A 25,387-nucleotide genomic window follows, 5' to 3' on the forward strand; every position below is an offset into this window, starting at 1 on the left:
CGGAACATGAGAACTTAACTGCTGCGCCACCGGGCCGGCCCCAATTGAGGCAATTTTTTATGCAGCATTGCATAACGAATGCACTTCTTATCTGAAGATTAGAGTCTCGATTCATTAAAAATACAAATCAAAAGCATGATATATTAATCAGTGAACAATAACCTGGGATTTAGAAACAATAGAATTTTGACTTGAATTCTAATTTAAGCAACGTTAATAGTTTCCGTAAGCATAAAATGAGAATAATCCTATACCTTCAGGATTTTCATGTACCCCTACAGCACTATGTATACAGTCTACATACTAGCTACAAAAGCAATTGAAGAAAAAGATTCACATTGAGAATAGAAATATGAAGAGTTCTATAGACACACTCCCTAGTGAATCAACCATACTGGTGACAATTACTTTTTAAAAACACCATTTAAAGTCTCTGTAATTGTCCTAAGGGCATACAGCAAATGAAGAAACATTTACTCAAGAAAATCTACTAAACCTCAGTAAGAAGAGTGAGAGTCTGTGGCATGTGAGCCACAACCTGCTTGCTCACCACTCCCACCAAGTTCAGTGTGATGGAAGCTCTACTCATTTGTTACTAGTAAGAATATGGGGCTCCCTCTTCCCCTAGCTGCCCAGCTCCCAAGGAATACTGTATCCCTCCAGAAGGACAGGCCACCAACAGTTCTTTTCCCTCCCAACTCTAGGTTATAGAGGCTAAATTTCAGGCAAGTGCAGCAGAGAGGTTAAGGGCTCCCTTCTTATACTCAGCCCACGCTCATAAGGTAGAGGCTGAATCTCAGATGAAGCAGGCCATCACTACTGTGATCCTGATTGGCCTTGTCCCAACACATTGGTAGGGTGGAAGGTCAACTCCAGGAGAGGCAAGTCGAGGAGACCAGAGGCTACTACCCCCACCCAGAGTCCTGCTCAAAAACCAGGGTTGTGGGGCTGGCCTGGTGGTGCAGCAGTTAAGTGTGCAGGTTCTGCTTTGGCAGCCCAGGGTTCACCGGTTCGGATCCCAGGTACAGACATGGCACCACTTGGCACACCATGCTGTGGTGGCATCCTACATATAAAGTAGAGGAAGATGGGCATGGATGTTAGCTCAGGGCCAGTCTTCCTCAGCAAAAACAGAAGGATTGGCAGCAGTTAGCTCACGGCTAATCTTCCTCCAAAAAAAACCAAAACACCAGGGTTGTCATTCCAAAAGAAGTCGGCCACTGTCCCCAACACCAGCTCTGGAGCAGTGGCTCAGAGATTTGGCCCAGGGGAAGAGGCAGGCCATAACAATAGAGAGCTCTTAAGCTCTCCTCAGAGAAAATAACTTTATTTAAAACAGACTATAGGGAAGTTCAAGCCTAAGGGTGATCTCAGAAACAATGGAAAAATTGGATAAGAAATTAAGAGGAAGCTGATAGCTTCATGATATCAACAGCTAAATTGCAGGCCTGCAAGGTTTACAGAGAGATTCAGGGGAAGAAAAAGGTAAGAGAGCCTCCTGAGGACAGAACAAATGTCAGAGACGGGTCTTAAAAGCTACTCAAGCAAAGGAGTCCAAATTTAATTGGATCAGACTGTGGAGAAATTTATGCCTCAGGGCATGCTCAGAAGCAACAGAGCAATCAGCATGCAATTAATATAGCCTAAAAGCTGGGTGTGATACAAACAGAGGCAGACAGCTTAACAGAGAGATCAGGGAAAGACACAGTGTAAAAGAGCCCTGCTAAAACACTGTCATCCCAGAGTGACTTGTGCACATCCAAGACTACAACCTGTGAGGAGCAAGAACAGAGGCTGCACATTGCAGGGGCAATAGACTTCACTAAAATAGTTCAGTCAAGCAACTAGACAAACAAACAAGCAAACAACAATAAAAACAAGCCCCAGGGGGAGGAGATAATCAATATCCAGATTTGCTACAATATATTACCTAAAATGTCCAGCTTTCAACAAAAAAAATTACAAGACATACAAAGAAACACGAATGTGTGACTCATACACAGGAAAAAGATCGGCAACAGAAACTGCCTATGAAAGGCAACAGATATTAGATTTAACAGACAAAAACTTCGTAATAACCATTAAAAATATATTGAAAGAACTAAAGAAAACCATACTAAAAGAAATAAATGAAGGTATGACAATGTTGCAACAAATAGAGAATGTCAATAAAGAGAGAGAAATAATTTTTAAAAACAACCATATAGACATTGTGGCAGTAAAAAGTACAATACCTAAAATGACAAGTTTACTAGAGGGGTTCAACAATTGATTTGAACTGGCAGAAGAAAGAATCAGCTCTCCTGAAGACAGACCAATGCAGATTATGCAACCCAAAGAACAGAAAGAAAAACAATGGAGAAATGTTAACAGAACCTCAGAGAAATGTAGTATACCATTAAGTGCATCTACATATGCAGAATGGAAGTCCCAGAAGGAGAGGAGAGAGAAGAGAAAGAAAAAGAGCAGAAAACAAACTGTTTTTTTGCTGGGAAATATTTGCCCTAAATTAACATTTGTTGCCAATCTTACTCTTTTTCTTTCCCTCCCCAAAGCCGCAGTACATACTTGTCTATTCTAGTTGTAAATTCTCCTAGTTCTTCTGTGTGAGCTGCTGCCACAGCATGGCTACTGACAGATGAGTGGTGTGGTTCCACGGCTGGGAACTGAACCTGGGCTGCTGAAGTGGAGTATGCTGAACTTTAACCACTAGACCATCAGGGCTGGCTCCAGAAAAAAATTTGAAGTAAGGGCCAAATACTTCCCAATTTGATGAAAACCATTAATTTAAACATCCAAGAAGCTCAACCAAGTAATATAAACATGAAGAGATCCATACACAAACATATCATAGTAAAAACACTTAAAGACAAAGACAAAGAGAATTTTGAAAGCAGCACAAAAAAATGACTCATACATACTGATTTCTCATCAGAAACAATGGGGGCCAGAAGGCAGTGGAATGATGTATTCAGAGTGCTGAAAGAAAGAAGTTGTCAACCAAGAATCTTATATCCAGCAAATCTATTTTTCAAAAATGAAAGTGCAATAGACATTCCAGATAAACAAAAACTGAGAGAATTTGTTGCAAGATCTATCTTATAATAAACACCAAAGAAATTTATTAAAGTAGAAAATGAGAAACTGCAGACAGTAACTCAAATCCTCATAAAAAATAAAGACACCTTGGGCCTGGCCCTGTGGCCTAGTGGTTAAATTCGGCATGCTCTGCTTTGGCGGCCCGGGGTTCACAGGTTCGGATCTTGGGCACAGACCTACACTACTCATCAGCCATGCTGTGGCTGTGACCCACATATAAAATAAAGGAAGGGAGCTGGCCCAGTGGTGTAGTGGTTAAGTTCACATGCTCTGCTTCGGCAGTCCAGGGTTCACAGGTTCAGATCCAAGGTGTGGTCCTAGCACCGCTCATCAGGCCATGTTGTGGTGGCATCCCACATAAAAGAGAGGAAGATTGGCATAGATGGTAAGTCAGCAACAATCTTTCTCAAGCAAAAAAAGAGGAAGCTTAGCAACAGATGTTACTCAGGGCCAATCTTCCACTCAAAAAAAAAAAATAGAGGAAGATTGGCACAGATGTTAGCTCAGGGTTAATCTTCCTCAAGCAAAAAAAACAGGAAGATTGGCAACAGGTGTTAGCTCAGGGCTAATCTTCCTCAGCAAAAAAATAAGTAAATAACCAAAGGTAATTATGAAAGACAATAGGAGTGCATATTTCTTCTCCTTTCTTCTCTTAAGTGATTTTAAAAAGGAACTTATAAAACAACAGTATATAATTATATTGTTGGCATGTAACACACAGAAATGTAATCCATTTGACAATAATAACACAAAGGAGGTGAGTGGAAGAAAATCTGTATTGCAGTCAGGTAAGGACACCAGGTGGTAACTTGAAAACACATGAACAAATGAAGAGAACCAAAAATGGTAAATAAGGTTACTGTAACAAACTCTATAAACGTATATTCGTTCTTCTTCTCTCAGCTTCTTTAGAAGACATAAAATTATATAAAGTAATATTTATAACAACATATTTTTGGGTCTGTAAATATATAAAGTAACATATGTTAAAAAACAATAGCACCAAAAAGGGGAAGAGACAGTAGACCTATACCATAATAATGCTTTTAAAGATCACTATAATTAAGTTAGTATAAATCTGAAATGGATTCTGAAGAGTTAAGATGTATATGGTAAACCTTAGAGCAACAACTAAGAAAATAATTCAAAAAATTTCTATAAATGAAAAAATCATTAAAAGAACTAAGATGTGACACTAGAAAGATATTCACAACACAAAAGAAAGCAATAAAGGAGGAAGAGAGGAGAAAAGTCATGAAATGAACAGAAAATGAAAAATAAAATGGCAGACACAAATCCAACCATATCAGTAACCACATTAAATGTGAATGGATTGAAGAATCCAGTCAAAAAGCAGAGATTGTCAGACTTGATAAAAACACAGGTCCAACTATATATTGTCTACAGGACATGCATTTTAGACTCGGATAACAATAGGTTGAAAGTAAAAGAATGGGAAAACATATCAAATGAATAACAATAATAAAAAGCTGAATGAGGGGCCGGCCCGGTGGCACAGCGGTTAAGTTCGCACGTTCTGCTTCAGTGGACCAGGGTTCGCCAGTTCGGATCCTGGGTGCCAACATGGCACCCCTTGGCAAGCCATGATGTGGTAGGCATCCCACTTATAAAGTAGAGGAAGATGGGCACGGATGTTAGCTCAGGGCCATGTCTTCCTCAGCACAAAGAGGAGGATTGGCAGCAGATGTTAGCACAGGGCTAATCTTCCTCAAAAAAAAAAAGCTGGATGAAACATTTTATTTTACCCTTTGTTATGAATTTCTCTCTGTGAGAGGTGTTAAATTCATACTTTTATAGAGAAGATTTGGTCTTTCTTAGACCTATTTCCTTACATACTTTTTCTTAGGAGAAAATCTCTTTAAAATCATTAAGCAATAGTCTGGACCAGAAAATTCCTCTTCTTTTTCTTCCAATTCTTTCCAAACTACGCCTCTACAAGCAACAGCCATGTCTTTCCACCTACTCATCCAAACATATCTCCAAACACACACTTTGACTTTCTTAACAAACCCGAAGTAAATATACCATTCCACCAGAAACAAACAAAAAACAGGACTGGCAATACTAATATTAGATAGAATGGATTTTATCCCAACTCAGTGTTAATAATATACAAAATCTCTGCTTCTTTACAACTCCACCTTTCTTACATTGGTATTATCACAAACTACGTCTTTATACAATGTGTGCCTGTTAATATAAATTTATAATTATTGCTTTATGAATTTGTTTTTTAAATCATATAAGAAAAAAAGTGTTATAAACCAAATTTGCAATATTACTGGCTTTTATATTTACATATTTAGGTAACTTTACCATTGTTCTTTATTTCTTCATCTCGCTTTGAGTTATTGTCACTGCACTTTCATTTCACCCTGAAGAATTTCCATTAGCACATCTTATGGGGCAGGTCTAGTAATAACAAATTCCCCCAGTTTTTGTTTATCTTGGAATATATGAATTTCTCCTTCATTTGTTTTTCAAAGTTTTCATTTTAATGAAATGACTGGAAATAACATACATTTCCAAGATGCCAACACTACAGTTTGCAGAGTCACAGTAAGATACATGGAATTACATCCTTAATTAATATGAATGACAACATTTTAAGCAGTAGTTTCTGCTATATGGCAAAGAAAATCAAGAAAGCAACCATTAAACAAGAGACCCATAGCTTTGGAAAATCCAAGGATAGCATATGAAAGCAGCTGCTGCTTCAGTGAAGGGTTTCTGGCATAACCAATGATAACGCAGCCAAAGACTGCTCCAATACTAGCACGAGAACCAGCCACTCCTGCTGTTGCTGCACTTGTGCCAATAAATTTGGCAGCAGTATCAATGCCTCTGCTGATTGCCCTGGTCTGAAACTCCCATTGGATTAGCTGAGACACACTGTGTGGGCTCCATTAAACACTGTAGCACCCTCTCCAGTCCAGATAACACTGGTGCAGAAATTGGTCTGGATGCAGTTCTGGATCCAACTTGGATCAGAGAGGAGGTGCAGGCAAGCTTGGTGCAGGCAAACATCTTACACTCTTTGGGACAGTGCAGTTGGGGGACTCCGATGACAGGTGATGTGAGCTCCTCTTCCACTTCCTCTCTTCTGGGGAGGTGGCAGCAGGGGTGGTGACTGTGGTGACAGAGATCGAAGGAGTGGGGCTTTCTTTCATTTTTGAAGGATAGTTTTACCAGATATAGAATTCTTGGTTGACAGTTTTTTCTTTTAGCACTTTAAATATGTGATCCTCTTGCCTTCTGGCCAATATGGTTTCTGAAGAGAAATTGGCCATCAGTGTTACTGAGGCTCCCTTGTACAAGAGAAGTCCCTTCTCTACTGGTGCTTTCAAGATTCTTTCTTTGTCTTCCAATAATTTGACTATATTGTGTCTGCATGTAGGTCTCTTTGAACTTATCCTGCTCTTGTTCATTAAAGTTTTTGGATGTGTAGTTTCATATCTTGCACCAAATTTGGGAAATCTTTGTATATCATTTCTTCAAAAAGTTTTTCTGCCCTGTTTTCACTCTCTTCTCCCTCTGAGACTCACATTATACAAATGTTGGTATGTGTGATGGTGTCCCACATATCTCTTAGGCTTTGTTCATTTTTCTTCACTCTTCTTTCTTCCTGTTCCTCAGACAGGATAATCTCAATTAACTATTTTCAGTGTGTTGATTCTTTCTTCTTCCTGCTCAAATCTGCTATTGGACATCTTGTCTTAATTTCCTCCTATTCATCCCATTAGTGAGGGTGGGACTCCCACTCTAGGAGTATGGGCATGGCTGAACACATGACACCCAACACTGGAAAAATAAGTTTGACAGCAGTTTTTGTTACATACACTTACAGCCTGGGGGAGGAGAAATCACACACTACATGGCCTCATGGGAGTTGTACTCAGGAACAGAGTGGACAGTCACATGTGGGAGGAAGGCTTTGTAATTTCAAGAAAGTGGCTTGATACCTGGCTCCTGGAGTAAGTAGTGCTTGTCCTGTTTGAATACTTCCGTGGACTTGCAGGGAATGGAAACCAGTTATGCAGAGATAAGCAGGAACTGCACCTGGTCCCCATGATAAGAAAGGTTGTTTGGCTAGGATATGGAGTTTCTTTTTGGAGTGATGAAAATGTTTCTAATATTGATTGCGGTGCAATGCTGATGGCTGTACCACTCTGTGAATACACTAAAAACCACTGAATGGTACACTTTCAGTGAATGAATTGTATGGTATATGAATTATATCTCAATAAAGTCGTTGGATTTTTTGTTCTTTTTCTCCCTGAATCCCCCCAGTACATAGTTGTGTATCTTAGTTGTGGCATGTGGGATGCTGCCTCAACGTGGCTTGATGAGTGGTGCCATATCCCCACCCAGGGTCCAAACCGGTGAAACCCTGGGCTGCCGAAGTGGAGCACACAAACTTAACCACTCGGCCACAGGGGCCAGCCCCTCAATAAAGTTTTTATATTAAAGGTTCATTCCATAATTAATGAGAGTTTATTTTAAGGCTGCACAGAAAAGAAAAAAGTACAAGTCTCCAGCCCAGCTGCTGGAAGGCCAGTTTTCAAAGAGCAATGGAATATGAACTTTTCATCATTCATGACCCAGCAGAAGCTCCACTGATTGAGTCATCTCCTCATTCTCTTTGAAACAGACAATTGTTTTCTCTACTGTAATAAGTCTACCATACAGGTGACTCAGTACTTCTAGCTTTCTGCTTCACCTCTAATTTTGGCTTCTGTTTCTCTTCTTTTTGGAAGTCTCAAATTCCAATATGTTTGGGTCCCCTTGTCACCTTTGTGGCAGAATTCTCATTCCACTCGTAAGTCACTGGTCTGGCTATCATAATGTACCTTTTAGCTAAGGCATTTACCCCTAATTTAATTAGCTGTGGCAAAGGCAGTAGGGTAATATGATACATTGCTGGTGGGGATGCAAAATGATATAGACCCTATAGAAAATGGTTTGGCATTTTCTTATAAAGTTAAACATGCATTTACTGTAAAACTCAACAATCCCACTCTTGAGTATCTACCCTAGAGAAACAAAAACTTATGTTCACACAAAAACCTGTACACAACTGTCCATAGCAGGTTTATTTGTAATAGCCCCAAACTGGAAACAACCCAAATGTCCTTCAAAGGGTGAATGGATAATCACACTTGGTATACCCATACAATGGAACACTATTCAGCAATTACAAGGAATAAATTACTGATACATGCAACAACTTGGATGAATCTCAAGACATTATGCCGGGTGAAAAAATCCAGTCTCAACAAGTTACATACTATATGATTCCATTTATATGACATTGTCAAAACCATAAAACTATAGTGATGGAGAGTAGATCAGTAGTAGCCAGGAGCTATGGGTAAAGGGGAAGTGTGACTACAAAAGGTTAGCATGAGGGAGTTTTCTGAATGATGAAACTGTTCTTTATTCTGATTATGGTGGTGGTTACAAAAACCTATATATGTGTGAAAATGCAAAGAACTGTACACCAAAATAAAAATCCATTTTTCTGTATGATAATCTAAAAAATAAAAGCTAATGGGCTTAGAATATTGTTATGGGCTAAATATTTATGTCCCCTTCCCCTGAAAATTCAGAAGTTGAAATCCTAACCCCTAATGTGATAGTATTAGGAGGTGGGATCTTTGGGAGGTGATTAGGTCATGAGAGTGGAGACCTCATGATTGGGATTAATGCCCTTACCAAAGAGACCCCAGAGAGCCCTCTAGCTCTCTTTCTACCATGTGAGGACACAACAAGAAGATGGTAGTCTGTAACTCAGAAGAGGGTTCTCCCCAGACTTGACCATGTTAGCACCCTGATCTCAGACTTCCAGCATCCAGAACTGTGAGGAATAAATTTTTGTTGTTTATAAGTCACTCATTCTGTGATATTCTGTTATAGCAGCCCAAACTAAGACAGGTATAAAGAAGCAAGTTATAGAAAAAGAAATTCAAATAGCCAATAAAAAAAGATGTTCAAATTTATTAGTAATCAAAGGAATGCATATTAGGGGACCGGCCCCGTGGCCGAGTGGTTAAGTTCGTACGCTCCACTTCGGCGGCCCAGGGTTTCGCCGGTTCAGATCCTAGGCACAGACATGGCACCACTCGTCAGGCCACGCTGGGGCAGTGTCCCACATGCCACAACTAGAGGGACCCACAACTAAAATATACTACTCTGTACTGGGGGGATTTGGGGAGAAAAAGCAGAAAGAAAGAAAAAAAGAAGATTGGTAACATTTGTCAGCTCAGGTGCTAATCTTTAAAAAGAAAAAAGGAATGCACATTAAAATAGCAATAAGATATTGTTCACTTATCAGATTGGCAAAAATGAGAAAGACTGATAGTATCTAGTGGTGATGAGGATGAGGGAACTTAGCAGCCTCACATGGTGGTGAATATATAAACTGGTAGAGCCTTTTTTTAGAGGGCATTCTGATGGCATCTTAAAGAATATGCAATATCCTTTAAACCAGATAATATAATTCATTTACGCAATTCCAGTACTTATCATAGTACCTAGCATATAAGAAGTTAATGTGCACGAACATTGAGATTATCAGATAAGATTTCTTAGAAGGGAGGAAAGTTTGAGCTGAACCTTCAAGGATGGCTAGGTTTTGATCAGTGAAAAGAAAAGGAAAAAAAGGATATTCCAGGAGAAAGAAAAGCTGAGACACAGTGGCTCAAGAGGCAGAATAAATACGGTAAATTGGCATTAGCCAGGCTTCAATCAAAGGGAAGAGTAGGAAGTTGGAAAGTAGGAAACAGAAACTTCTTCACAAAGTGAGGTCAACTTCCTCCTTTAGGGCCCAAATTAGATTCCATCTCCCCTATACCCAGAATTAATTGCTAGCTCCACTGCATTTCCATAGCCCCTGAAATCTCTTTATCACTGGTTCTCAAAATTCATCCTGCATCAGAATCACTTGATTTTATTAAAATATAGATTACTGGCCCCATCCCGAGTTTCTGATTCAGTAGGTCTGGGGACCACAATTTGGCTACTGCTCTATAGCCTTCCCTGAATTGTTAAAATACCATTATAGTGACCAACTGTTATTTTTGCCTTCCCAGCATTTGTCCTCCCTTCTTCCAGTAAACAAACCCTTTTCCCAAGGGGAACCACTTCTAAGTAGTTTAGGTGTGGCTGATCTGCCTCCTCTGACCATAGTAGACACATGACTCAGACCTAACCAATCAGAATATTCCATTCCCATGGTCCAGTAATAGGTTTAGGAATGAGAATGTAGCCAATTCGAATCTTCCCTAGGATTTTTCTGCCAGAGTTATCCGAGAAGATAACTCTGTCTTTCTGCCAAGGTTGCTAGTCTGATAATACGTGAGTTCTGGGCTTCTGGTGGCCCTCATGACTACTAAACAGAGAAAACCTGTTGGAGAGAAAAGGAGGACATGGATGACATCGCTTGAACCCTTACATACAGCCATGCCCAAAGCCAGACTATTCTATAGCCTTTTTAGTCCCGTGTGTCAATAAATTCCCATTTTCCTTAAGCGAATTAGAGGTGGATATTTGTCACTTGCAAACCAGAGTCCTCACTAATATATAAATTGATAACAGAAAAGAAGAGGGGTGTCAATGAGAGACCTTAAAATACAGAATGCCGTGATGATCCCTCTATCCCCAGATGGGAAGAAACAATTCTTGATTACAAAGGAGCCGCTTAAACTGCTGTTACTTGGAACACTGACTTTTGGCCTATCAAACCTAAAGCTTTAGAGCTTTTACAAACATCTTAGATGTGAACACATGACCTAAGTAGGTTCCATCAGACTAAGGGAAAAGATTTATTTCATTTTACTGGAGAGTGCCTCTCTGCCTCTACTCCAAGACATCACCAAGGAAGTCTCTGCCCCCGCAGTTACTAGCAGCTCCCTTGCCACCACAAGAAGCCAGCCCTGAGACAAAGCCTCCATTGAGAATAGAAGAATGAAGAGAGGAATAACCCTGGGTCTATAATGACACAAGTGAGCCACTGATGACCTGCACCAGTTTGTAGCCCACTGTACCACTGGACTTCAGTTACGTAAGACAATAAATTTATTTGTTCAAATTGGTGTTTTCTGTATCTCAAAGTAAAAAAAAAGTATCCTACATCATATAATTAGCTACTTCTGACATCAAATTCTTGCAAGAAAGAACAAGCTTCAGTCAAATGGGTCCATGTGAAAGCAAATATGAAATATCATAGAGCCTTGCAAAGAGGTACCTTTATCGCCTACAGACAGTAATCCCAAAATGGGTGTAAATAAGATAATCACTAACCTTACTAAGTTGCAAAAACCAAAATTTCTGCCGCAAAGCCAAATTAAAGGAGACACAAGGGGAGATCCCATGGAAATCCAGGACGACCCAAAGAACCAGGAGAACCTGAAGGGCCAAGGTCCCTCCTGCCTCTCTGCCCAACCATTCTAGGTAGGACAAAGGTAAATGCCACATGGTAATGAACCAGTCGCTGGGATGCAGACCCGGGACAAAGGGAAGATAAGCTGTGCCTCTCCACCTCAAAGACATCCGCCAAGACTGAAGCAGTTAACTTGAGTGAAGGAGCTCAACACAGAAAGAGGCCTATTCCTAAGGAACAGAAATGAGCCTTCACGTTCAATATTGATGGGGGTGCAATATTTCTGGAAGGCAATTTGGCTTAACAAAATCCTTCTTAAAAAATGCCCCTACTGTGGCTATAGCAATTCTATATTTAGGAATTGATCCTAAAGGAATGAAGACTTAACTACAGATATGTTCATGTGGTATTTAAAATGGCCCATCACTGGAAACAACTTGAACCTCTCCAAATTGCCAAAGTTATGCCTTTCTTTTTACAGATATTTATTAAGTGTCTTCTCTAAGCCAGGCATTGTGCTAAGCACTGGGGATACAACAGTACACATCAAGTTAAGTGCAAAAATCGAGAGTGTTCAGAACCTTTTATATCAATTTGACAGAACAGTTTTGTCTGTTAAATCTAATAAAAATGTAAGCCTTGTATTTTGTGTATCTTTGTTTTTTATTTCACTTTTTCTAACAATTTGTTTTTATTGTATTTTACAAAAATATTGGCCTGTGACAGATTGGAAATTTTAAAAATTGGTCCTTCACCACAGATACTTTGAGAAGCCCTGGTGTAGAGAATTTATAAGATGGGAGCCTGACTGGGTGCAGGAAACCAGTTGCTCTGGCCAAAGACCACAGCATAGACTAAGATGTTGGCAGTGAAGACACTGAGAAATAGAAAGACTTGAGATGGGGGCCGGCTCCATGGCCGAATGGTTGGGTTCTCGAGCTCCGCTTCGGTGGCCCAGGGTTTCCTGGTTCGGGTCCTGTCCACAGACGTGGCACCACTTGGGGGGCCATGCTGGGGCAGCTTCCCACATGCCACGGCTAGAAGGACCCACAACTAAGAATGCACAGCCATGTGCCAGGGGGCTTTGGGGAGAAAAAGGAAAAATAAAATCTTTAAAAAAAAAAGAAAGATGAGATATTTAGGAGGAAAAATTGGTATGATTTGGTAATACAGTATATATGCAGGACAGGTGAAGGACGTATCAAGGTGATTCTTAAGTTCATGGTTTATTCAGTGGAACAGATGATCTTACCATTCATTTACACAGGGAACACTGGAAGACTGCCAGGTTTGGGGGAGGGGGGATTCATTAGTTCTGTCTAGCTTGGATATGTAAACTTTGAGGTGTCTTTGACTCAAGAAGAAATGCTAAATAGGCAGTTAGATACCTAGACTGGGGCTCAGAAAAGGCTTATGAGAGGTACATTTGGAAGTCACTGGCATATATCTAATAATTGAAGCTGTGAGCCACGCATGAGATTACCTGGGGAGATAACACTGAACGAGAAGAGAAGATGCTCAAGGCCAAGTGTTGAGAATAGGTAATATTCAATGACCATGAAGAAAAGGGTGAGCTTGCAGAAATAGTGAGAACAAACCACCCAATTGTTTCATATCTATATAATAGAATACTATTCAAAAATTAAATTTTTTTAGATTTGTAAGTTTGAGAAAGTTTAAAGTATCTATAGTATGTTCCCATTTTTAATAAGAAAAATATACATGTAGGTAATCATATATCAAAAAGTATATGTCATAAAGAGCCTGGTGCTAACAGTGGGAGAGATTGAGGGATGGTCCCCCTGCTTATTTTTATTTCTACTTTCTTATATTTTTTACAACGACCGCAGTGTTTTCCTTGTGCCAAAGCAAACTTTAAAAAATTTATGCACATGTCAGGATACAGTTCTCAGATTTAAAATTTTACCTGAAACACATAACATATATTGAATAAGAGCCCTCAACTTTTAATTTTTTATTTTTTTACTTACTTTTTTATTTTGAGGAAGATTAGCCCTGAGCTAACTGCTGCCAATCCTCCTCTTTTTGCTGAGGAAGACTGGCCCTGAGCTAACATCTGTGCCCATCTTCCTCTACTTTATATGTGGGACGCCTGCCACAGCATGGCTTGCCACACAGGTGCCATCTGCGCCCAGGATCCGGGCCAGCAAATGCCCTGCCACCAAAGCAGAACGTGCACATCTAACTGCTGCGCCACCAGGCCGGCCCAGCCCTCAACTTTTGACCAAAGATTGCCAAAGTAACATAAGGATTCTTTGAAAATAAACCTCTCCGGCATGCTAAATTCGTATTTTTTTCTGACCTGGCACTTATCAAAACTACCTACTAGCTCCAAGGAAAGAAACAATTTATAAAAAAATTCAAAAATTCAGATAGTGTGAAAAACATTATTAAAGAGTAACTGTATCTAGGAAAACGTTTCTAACTCATATTACAAAGGACTAATTCCCCTATACAGCACCTATAAATTAACCAAGAAAAAAAAATTAGTGAAATGGGCAAACGATGTGACAAAAAAAAGAAGTACAAAAGGCTATTAAGCATTTGAAAAGATGCTCAACTTCACTCCTAAGAAAATGTAAGTTGAAACTACACGGAGATACCATATGTCTCCTAGCAGATGAGCATAGGTCAAAAAGCACGATTATGTTGGTCGGAGTGTGGATGATCAGGAGCCCCATGCATGTTTCCCCCACTATCGGAAAGTTCGCTTTATGCCACTTTGCTGTTACAAAAGACCTACACTAGAACCTGTTTTCACTAACCAAAAGAAATCTCAAGAGGATTTTGGCTCTCAAGACAAAAAGGCGAAAATCGAAAACAGCATTCAGCATCAGTTTTGCAGGGAGCCCTTATAGAGGCAGCGTGCACCCTGAGCAGCGAGAGTGGCGCCACCAGGCTCTCTCCCTGGGAACTACATTCAGCATCTCAGCGTCAAGCCGCCATAGCTTTGAACTCTGTTTGGGAGCATCTGGCTTTATCTCCCTTTATTTCGGTAGGATATTTTTGGGTCTGGGAACGCTCAAAAAAATTTCCTACATAAATTAATGGTAATTACTTCTTCACTTTTCTCCATTTCCGCTTCCAAAATGTTTCATAGGAATGCTCTACTTTCGGATAGCAGGAGAAACGTGAATATTCCTATTTGAAGTGTAAATTGTGATCTCCGTGGAAGGCAATTTGGCAATGTCTATCACTACGACAAAAGCATATGCTCTTTGAAACAGCCATTCCACTACTAGGAATTTATCCTGCAGATGTACTCAAAACTGTACAAACTTACAAGATTATTCACTGAGCACTATTTGTAATTGCAAAAGATTGAGAAAATTCTAAATATCCACCAATAAGGAATTAGTTAAACTATGGTACATCCAATCAATAAAAATACTCTGAAGTTGTAGAAATGAGTAAGGAATTTGTTTGTATAATGATCAGGAATGATCATTGAGCTATATTTAGTGAAAACAAAAAAAATAAGAGGCGGAACAGTGTGTCCAGAGGGTAGCTAGAGTATACTGTTTTATACCTTTAAACTTGAATCATATGAATACACTACTTATTCAAAATAACTTTTTTTTTGGTGAGGAAGATTGGCCTTGAGCTAACATCTGTTGCCAATCTTTCTCCTTTTGCTTGAAGAAGATTGTCTGTGAGCTAACATCTGTGCCAATCTTCTTCTGTTTTGTGTATGGGATGTCACCACAGTATGGCTTGATGACCAGTGTGTAGGTCCATAGCTGGGATCCAAACCTGCGAACCCCAGGCTGCCAAAGTGGAGTGTGCAAACTTAACTACTACGCCACCAGGCCCGCCCCCAAAATAATTTTTTAGAGGAATGTAATAAAAAAAATAAGGTCCTCTCAAATTTGAAGCTAACACACAGAGAAAGAGAGAGAGACAGAGATTTAAATAAATAAATAAGGCACAAATGTCAGAAAAAAGACAAAGATGCCCATTGCATTAGTTTCCTAGAGCTGCAATAACAATCCACAAACTGAATAGCTTAAAACAACAGAAATTTATTCTCACATCTCAGGAGGCTGGAGGTCTAAAAGCAAGCTGTTAGCAGAGTTGGTTCCTTGGGAAAGCTCCGAGGGAGAAACCGTTAAGTGCCTCTCTCCCAGCTCCCAGTGGTTGCTGGCAATCCTTGGCTTGTAGATACATCACTACAATCTCTGCCTCCATCTTCACACCACTTTCTTCTCTCTGTGTCCGTGTGTGTCCTTTTCTGCCTCATATCGGGACTCTTTTTATTAGATTTCGGGCCCACCTTTATCCAGTATGATCTCATCTCGATCCTTAGTTACATCTGCAAAGACCCAATTTCCAAATAAGGTCACATTCTGAGGTTCTGGATGGACATGAATTTTGGGGAACACTATTCAACCCACTATGCCCATCATCCCTGCTTTTTTTGGCCTTACATAGGAGGTTCTAGCTAATGAGGTAAGACAAGGGGAAAAAAACAGCATAAAGATTAAAAAGGAAAAGAACGATTGCTCTTTGAGGATGATATAACTGTGTATACAGAAAACTCCAAAGAATCTAATAGGATAGTTTAACAAAGTAACAGAGTATAACACCACATTACAAAATAAACTGCATGTCTATATATCAACAAAAAAGTCAGAAAATGTAATTTAAAAAATAAAACTATTTATGGTAAAAATGAAGGGTACCAAGAATAAATCTTTAAGATGATATGCAAAATTCTATGTGGAGAAAATTTAAAAACTTTATTGAAAGATATTAAAGAAGATCTAAATAAATGTGAGCTATATACTATGTTTGTAGATAGTAACACTTAATATGATATATATACGTATATATATATATATATATACATAAAATCTCCCCCAAACGCATATATAAATTCAGTTGAACTTCAATCAAAATCTCAACTGCATATTTTTTGGAATTTGATAAGCTAATTCTAAAATCTATATGGAAGAGTGATGGGTCAAGAATAGCCAAGACTCTCCTGTGGAAGAAGAATAAGAAAAGGAGAATTACCCCACCAGCTATCAAGAGGTATTAAAAGCTAAAATATATAAGAAAGTGTGGCATTCTGCAGAAAGAGACAAAAGTAATGGAACAAAAAAGACAGCTCAGAAAAAGACCTAAGCATTTATGGAAACTAGATATATCTCTCTCTCTCAGAGGTGGCATCGCAGATCAGTCGGGGAAAGGATGACTCTCCATATGAAAAATAAAAAAGGGAGTCCCATCTCACAGCACACCCCAAAATCCATTCCAGGTCGATTAGATACTTGAAAGTGAAAGACAAAGCTTTACAACTTTTACAGAAAGATATAGGAAAATACCTTTATGACCTCAGGATAGGAAAGAATTGCTTACACAACAATCAAAAAACACAAACCATAAAGGGAAATATTAGTGAACTCCACTTAGAATTAAAACTGTTTATCAAAAGATACTAATATTTAAAAAAAATAGGGGCTGGCCCAGTGGCACAGTGGTTAAGTGCGCATATTCCGCTTTAGCAGCCCGGGGTTTGCCAGTTTGGATCCTGGGTGCGGACATGGCACCACTTGTCAAGCCATGCTGTGGTAAGTGTCCCACATATAAAGTAGAGGAAGATGGGCATGGATGTTAGCTCAGGGCCAGTCCTCCTCAGCAGCAAAAGAGGAGGATTAGCGGCAGATGTTAGCTCAGGGCTAATCCTCCTCAAAAAAAAAAAAAAAAAAGTTAAAAATTAAGTCACAAAGTGGAAGAATATTTATCATACTAGTAATTAACAAAAGTTTACAATATGAATTTACAAAGAACTCCTGAAAATCAATAAAGAAAGTGTTAAGCAACCTGATAGAAAAAGGATCAAAAGATTTGACAAGGCATTTCACAGTTGGGGAAATATAAATAGTCAACAGAAATCTGCTTAAGCTCATTAATAATCAAGAAAATGAAAATGTAACCTCAGTGAGATTCATTCCACTCAGTCAACAAACATTTATTAAAGTCAACTATGTGCAAGGTAGTGTTCTAAGCTGTAGGGATGCAACTGTGAAAAGGAAATGCAAAATCCCTCCCCTTGTGGAGTTTAGGTTCCAGTGAGGAAAGACAGTCATAATAAGTGCTATGGAGAAAAACAAAGCAGTGAAGGGAGATGGGGGAGTGGAAAAGAGTCGTGCTGAATTTTTTTCTCTTGAGGAAGATTAGCCCTGAGCTAACATCCACCACCAACCTCCTCTTTTTGCTGAGGAAGATTGGCCCTGAGCTAACATCCATGCCCATCTTCCTCTACTTTATATGTGGGTCACCACCACAGCATGGCTTGATGAGTAGTGCGTAGGTCCATGCCTGGGATCCAAACCAGTGAACCCCAGGCCACCGAAGTGGAGCACACGAACTTAACCGTTACACCACTGGGCCAGCCCCTGAGATGTGCTAAATTTTTTTAAGGGATAGACTGACAGGAAAAGTGTCACAGAGAACCTGACAATGGAGTAAAGGCCTGAAGGAGGTGAAAGAGCACACCATGGGGATATCAGGTGGGAAAACATTTCAGGCAGAGGAAAGATTTAGTGGGAAAGTCATGAAGAACACAAAGGAAGCCAGAGTGACTGGAGCAGAAACCACTTTGTACACACCAGGCTAAACCTAAGAGGCCAAACTTTGGTGGGGCTATGGAGTAACATTAACTCTTGCACACTGCTGATGGCAAGGTACATGGATAACAATCACCTTGTAAAACCATTTGTAGCTTTCCAGCACCACACTCCTAAGTATGTAGCCTAGAAAAGTCTTGAACATGTATCAGGAAACAGGTACAAAATGTTCATACCAGTGCTGATTTTTAATAGCAAAATTAAAAGTCTTCTTGATTTTAATACCATTTTTCATTGACAGAAGAATGATAAAATAAATGGTATAGTCACATGATAGAATTCCACACAGTAGTTAAAATGAATGAATTCCAGCTAAATGTATCTACGTGGATGAGTGTCAGGAATTTAACATTAACTAAAAAAAAAGCAAGTTGCAGAAGAATATCTATAACATGATTCTGTTCATGTAAAGTTTTCAAACATGCAAATCCAAGCAATACATTGTTTATGAATATGTCCATAAATGGTAAAATATTTTTTAATGTAAGTGATAAATCAAAAAATCAGAATGGGGAAAGTTCAGGGCAGGGCATGGGCTCAGTAGGGGTAGATGAGGCTTCAAAATACATTAATGTTCAAGGCAGCCCTGACAGCCTACTGGTTAAAGTTCAGCAAGCTCTGCTTTGGCAGCCCAGGTTCAGTTCCCAGCACAGAACTACACTACTCGTCTGTCAGTAGCCATGCTGTGGCAGTGGTTCACATAGAAGAACTAGAAGGACTTACAACTAGAAAACACAATTATGTCCTGGGGCTTTGGGGAGAAAAAAAAGAGAGAGAGGAAGATGGGCAACAGATGTTAGTTCAGGGCAAATCTTAACCAGAAAAGAAAATAAAAAAGGGGTTGTGTTAAAAAAATTTTTTTAAGTATTATATTATTAATATTTTATTTCTTGAACTGAGTGGTAAGTACATTAATTTTATATTTATGACTTTATCACACAAATATATAGTTATCATACAAAAATATACTATATCTTTTGGATACCTGAAGTATTTTATTTTAAAAGTTTTGTTTTCTAAACAGGGAATGTACAAGTTTCAATTTCATTAGCAGACAGTTTTATTTTGGTTTTTTTTCTTTTTTTCATTTATTTTTCCTTTTTCTTCCAAAGGCCCCCCAGTACATAGTTGTGTATTTTTTTAGTTGTGGGTCTTTCTAGCTGTGGCATGTGGGATGCCACCTCAGCATGGCTTGATGAGTGGTGCCATGTCCCCACCCAGGATTCCAACCAGCAAAACCCTGGGCCACTGAAGCAGAGCGCAAGAACTTAACCACTCAGCCATAGGGCTGGCCCACTGGATAGTTTTAATATGATCCTAAGATGGTTAAATAAGTAAAGCATCATATCCTTTAAAAAATCTTCTTGACTAGTGAAAGGTCCTTCTTCTAAACTGACAGCAAATATCTATAAAATAAAAATATATCCTGCTTTAAACCTTCTTTTTTTTCTTGTCTCATAACAAGAAAGGGTATACTTAACAATTGTATACCCTTTAATAAAAATCCTCCAAGTAAATAAACAAGATCCCTGTCTTCTCTTCAATGATTAATCTAAGAGTGGGAAGTAGGGAAACATGACTGAAAGAAAAAACAAAGCTATTAAATATCACTTACACCAAAAGCAACTAAATTTGATTTGGAAGTTTTTGGTTTTTAACAACAGAAAGTCCTCAAATAGTTCACTCATCTGCTTAACAAATTAAAACACCGTAACTCCATAAATGGGTAGAAAATATTTGAAACTTTAATTCCATAGAAATTGAACATTTTTACATGCCAGGTATTAAGTGCTGTTACACATACTGATTCATTTAATCCTGAGAAGAATCCAATGAAGTGGGCATGACTGTCATCCCCATTTTACAGGAAAAGGAACCAAGGCACACGGAGTTGAGTAATTTGCTGAACTTCACACAGTTAATAACTGGCGGTCTCCGTCTGAGCTCAAGCAGCAGCGCTCCACGCCCCACGCCCCTAACCACTGCACTGTATTGCTTTCCCCATATTGTAATGTCTTGGTGGAAGGAGACAGAGAGACGGAGGTCGGAAAAGAGCAAGAGGGCAGAAAGCTAAGGAGGTGATATTGATGTCTGCTAAAGTCTGAGAGGCAAATTTCACACTCATTTACCAATAATTGCTCTTTCTTTTTCAGCTTTATTGAGGTATAACTGACAAATAAAATTGTAAGATCTTTAAAGTGTACATTGTGATGATTTGATATATGTATAAATTGTGAAAGGAATCCTCCCACCTAGTTAATTAACTAGAGATATATGTGTATACATATATATATTTTAGATTAACACAACAAAGGTTCATCTTTTGCTTGTGCTACATGTCCAGTGCACTTTGATAAAGGGGTTCTGTCCCAAGTAGTCACACACTGTCCCTGGCTGAGAGTGGCTCTGTCTTCTTGCAACACTGCCATCATCCCACCATGTGACTGTGTGTGTGTGTGTGTGTATATATATATATATATATATATAAATATGGATGTGTTAACTATGTATATATATATAATACACACACAGACACAGATAAATACTTTTTTTGGTGAGAACATCTAAGTTCTACTCTCTCAGCAATTTTCCATTATACAACACAGTGTTATCAACTATAGTCACTAGGTTTTACATTAGATCCTCAGACCTGATTGATCTTAGAGCTGAAAGTTTGTACCCTTGTACCAACCTCTCTCTGTTTCCCCCACCCTCCAGCCGCTGGCAACCACTTTTCTACTATTTCTATGAGTTTGGGGTTTTTTTAAGATTCTCCATATAAGAGATGCCACAGTATTGCTCTTTAACATGTGTGAAATACTGCGCCTAAACAATAAGCAAGCACTGCAAAACTTGGCCAGAGCAGGTATTTTGATCATTCTATAAGTTTTGACGTATAGGCATTCTTAAACTTTCTTTTCCTTGTTTTCATCAGGGAACATCTTATCTGATAATTGCCTCTCCCAAATCTAGCTTTAAAAAAAAAAAAAAAAAAAAAGGCATTTTGGAGTTCTTTTGCCATCTTGTGGTCTTTTATAGTATTGCTACTGAAAACTTGCAATGCCTGTGGGCTGGGCTCCAGAAAGAATTGCACCGACAATTTTAGGGCTGATATTATGTCTGCTTTTGATCATTTTGGTCACCTTCTATGGGCTCCTGAATTTATCTACATCTTTTTTAAAGTGTGGTGACCAAAACTGGGCACAATCCAGTCTATTACTGACGTGTTAGACCAAGGCTGGCCATGCCCAAAAGCTTTCTAAGGAAAGCTGTCCAGCCAAGCCCCTGCTGGGAGGAAGCCTGTGTAACTTTGCACAGTTACTACAGTTTTAGGACAGTTCTTTATGCTACATTCATTCTGGGTTTCCTTAGTCTAATCTAATAATACATTGCATCACATCAGAATTCCTAAATTAGTCACCATCCTATTTCCTCACCTGAGGGCTGCTCTCCCCTCTCAAGGGTATTTCCCCTTCCCCTCCTCTGGGAGGGAGGAGGGATAGTCTGGCACCAGGGAGATAAGGCAAGTGCAGGTGCCTGGGGAACGCTTCAGGGCGAGGATCAGAGGGGAAGACTGAGAAGTCCTTCAGACACATGTCCACTTCCTGGCAGCTCCCTTCCACTGGCAACTGAGAGCCCAAATTAAACCCCAGACAGGACTTGAGTGCATCCACCTTACCTGCTTTCCTGCCTTGCTTATGGTCAAAATAATCTTTGAAAAGCCCTTAAATTCTTTTCAAATACAGCATACACAGTTCTGTGCAACCAATCCTAAAGACCACGTTGTCGGTTCCTCTTAATTCTTCACTCAGCTTTCTCTCTGGCCCTCCATTATTTCCTCTTTCTTCCTCTAGTAGTCTCAACCTGAGGCGGTACACTCCTAACCTCTTACCCCGCCACTGACGCTTGAAGATCTGTAGGGGCAGTTCTTCGTTTGACCCAGTAACTCAGAAATCATGACTGGCATTTAATGGTTGAGTGCCAGATATGCTAAAAATCCTGCAATGTCTGAGACACTCTCTTAAACAAATTGCCCTGCACAATAGCTAAGAAAACCACTATTGTTCACTTGTCTGGTCTTCTGAATTATGCTTAACTCTTCTCTATAAATGGTCAGTAAAGCCCTTAAAATTGTTGGCACACTATTATGTGTTATGGGATGGACTACATACTCACAAAGTGGGGAAAAAGGCAATGGCAGTCCCCTGCCCCTATTTAATAATATATATTTTTCTTCTTTTGACCTACATGAATTTGTTGATTTTGAGTAACTTGAATATATGATGAAATTCCACTGTATCTATTCCTCTACCCTTTTTAAAACACACTGTTCTGCACCTTGTTTCTGACTTAATAATTCTTTGAGATTGTTCTATATTAGTACAAAGAGCTCTACCTCCTTTTTTTTTCAATTTATTTTTTATTTTTCCTTTTTCTCCCCAAAGCCCCAGGGTACAAAGTCGTGTATTTTTAGTTGTGGGTCCTTCTAGTTGTGGCATGTGGAACACCGCCTCAGCATGGCTTGATGAGCAGTGCCATGTCCGTGCCCAGGATCCGAACCCGCGAAACCCTGGGCCACCGAAGCGGAGCGCGTGAACTTCAACACCTGGCCACGGGGCCGGCCCCCTACCTCATTCTTTTTAATGACTACAGAATATTTCACTTATGGAGATACCCTAGAATGTATTTAACCAGTCTTTGTGGAAAGATTTTAAGCCAACGAGTACCATAATCACAGGTATATTTTGAGGAGATCATTCTAGGTATATTGTAGAGAATGGCTTGAAGGCTCACAATAGTTTATATGAGGAAACCAGTGAGAGGATATTGCCCTAGTATTCCTGGTGAGAAATAATTTCTTTTTATTGTTGCTCTTTAATAATTCTGATGGAAGACAATAAGGAAGGATGGAAGGAAGGAAGGAAGAGGGACTCTGAGAAATATGACATACAGAAAAAAAAGCACAAAACAAAAATGTATAACAATAATTCATGACAAACCAAGTATCTGTATAACTTACCCAGGTCAAGAAATTAAACATTGCAAAGACCCTCTTCTGCCCTTTCTCAGTAACATTCTCTCCTCCCCTTCAAAGGCCCACTATCCTAACTGTTACGATAATCACTTCCTTGCTTTTCATTTTAGTTTTACCTCCTAAGCTTACATTCCTAAACATTTTAGTTTACTTTCTCTATTTTTTGAACTTTATATAAATAGAATCATACAGGATCTATTCTCTTGTATATAGGTTCTTTCACTCAATATTAGTTTGTGAAATTCATCTATATAGTTACATTTCCATTGTTCGTCTTTATTGCTGTATAATATTCGATTGTTTGAACAGACTGTAATTTATCTGTTCTATTGTTGGAGGACATTTGGGTTGTTTCCAATTTGGAACTATTACAAATAATGATACTCTACTTATTCTTGTGCATGTTTCCTGGTGCACATGTACATCTGTTTCTGTTGAGTATACAGTAGGTGACTAAATGTCCCCCCAGTTGGCCTGGGACTCCCCCAGCTTTAGCACTGAAAGTCTCATGTCCAGGGAAATCCCCTCAGTCCCAGGCAAACTGGGATGGTTGATTACCCTCATATAAACCAAAGGAGTAAAAATTCTGGGCCAAAGAGTATGCAAATGTTCAACTTTAGTAGACAATGCCAAATCATCTTTCCAAAGTACTTTCTACCAATTTACACTCTACCAGTAGTTTCTGAGAGTTTGTCTCCCCACACCCTTATCAACAATTGGAGTTCTGTCTTTTTCATTGTAGCCACTCTGGTGAATGGGCACTGATTTCTCACTAAGGGTTTAATTTGCATTTCCCTACTTATTAACAAAGAAAAGCACTTGTTTTGAAGGTTTATTGGATAGCTTCTTTTGTGAAATCCTGTTTAAGTCTCTTGCCCAATTTTCTTTTGGATTGTCTACCTTTTTCTTATTGACTTGTAGAAATTCTTTCTATATTCTGTATGCTTACTGTTTAATATCATCTGTTAGAGTTTTTCAAATATTAACATCTGTTCCCTCACTGTGGCTCGTCTTTTTACAACGTCTTACTGGTGCCTTTTGATGAACAGGATATTTTGATTTTAGTGTAGTCCAATTAATCTTTCTTTCTCTTTACAATTAGTGTTATTTGCATCCTTTTAAAAAGTCTTTTACTACAAAAAAGGTATGACGATATCTCCTATCTTATCACATAGGAACTTTGTTGTTTTGCTGTTCACATTCAAAACTACAATCCAATTGAGAACTAATTTTTCTCAATTGTGTGAGCTTGGGTCAAGTTTTGGTTGGTTTACTTCATATCTTTCTCTCTTTTTAAAATAATATCTGATTGTCTCAGCACCATTTACCGAAAAAAAATTAGTCCTTTCCCCTCTTCTCTTTAGGGTCACTTTTGTCATATATCAGGTGTCCAGATATATCTGAGTCTTTTTCTGGGCTCTCAATTCTATTCTATTGGTCAATTTTTCTATCCTTCCACTAACATTCCACTCTCTTAATACCTGAAACTTTATAATTGTCTTAATATCCAATATAGCTAGTCCTCCCATGTTCGAAATGGTCTGGGATATTCTAAGCCCTTTGCATTTCCATATACATTTCAGAATCAACTTGTCAAGTTCTCAAAAAACTGATTGGACTTTGGGTGTGATTGCATTGACTCAACAGATCAGCTTGGTAAGGGAAATCTTTACAGTATTGAGACTTCCAATCCATAAACATGGTATACCCCTCCATTTTATCAGTCTTTAATTTCTCACAATAACATTTTGTAGTTTTCTGCATATATAGTGCATATATTATGGTAGATGTATTCCTAGGTATTTAATATTTCTGATGCCTTTGAAAATATTATCTTTTTTCAAAATTTATTTGCTTGTTGCTGCAATAAAAAAAAGCAATTGATTTTTGTATACTGGCCTTGCATCTAGCAACCTTGCTAAACTTACTTAGTAATTCCAAAAATTTATCTCTAGATGCTTTTGTATTTTTTTTGTTTGTTTTTTTGAGGAAGATTAGCCCTGAACTAACATCTACTGCCAATCCTCTTCTTTTTGCTGAGGAAGACTGGCCCTGAGCTAACATCCACGCCCATCTTCCTCTGCTTTATATGTGGGACGCCTGCCACAACATGGCTTGCCAAGCGGTGCCATGTCCGCACCTGGGATCCGAACCTGTGAACCCCGGGCTGCCAAAGCGGAATGTGTGTGCACTTAACTG

The 25,387-nt window shown here is 39.0% G+C and overlaps 1 protein-coding gene and 1 pseudogene across 1 annotated transcript in view; both read right to left on the bottom strand.

The window, feature by feature from the left end:
• Nucleotides 1-25,387, bottom strand: part of ZNF638 (zinc finger protein 638) — a 137,750-nt gene that overhangs the window by 82,322 nt on the left and 30,041 nt on the right. The window lies entirely within an intron of this gene.
• On the bottom strand, nucleotides 5,744-6,147 carry LOC124239143 (ATP synthase F(0) complex subunit C3, mitochondrial-like; annotated as a pseudogene).

The sequence above is a fragment of the Equus quagga genome, chromosome 5 (assembly GCF_021613505.1).
Source record: "Equus quagga isolate Etosha38 chromosome 5, UCLA_HA_Equagga_1.0, whole genome shotgun sequence".
NCBI classification, from domain to species: domain Eukaryota; kingdom Metazoa; phylum Chordata; class Mammalia; order Perissodactyla; family Equidae; genus Equus; species Equus quagga.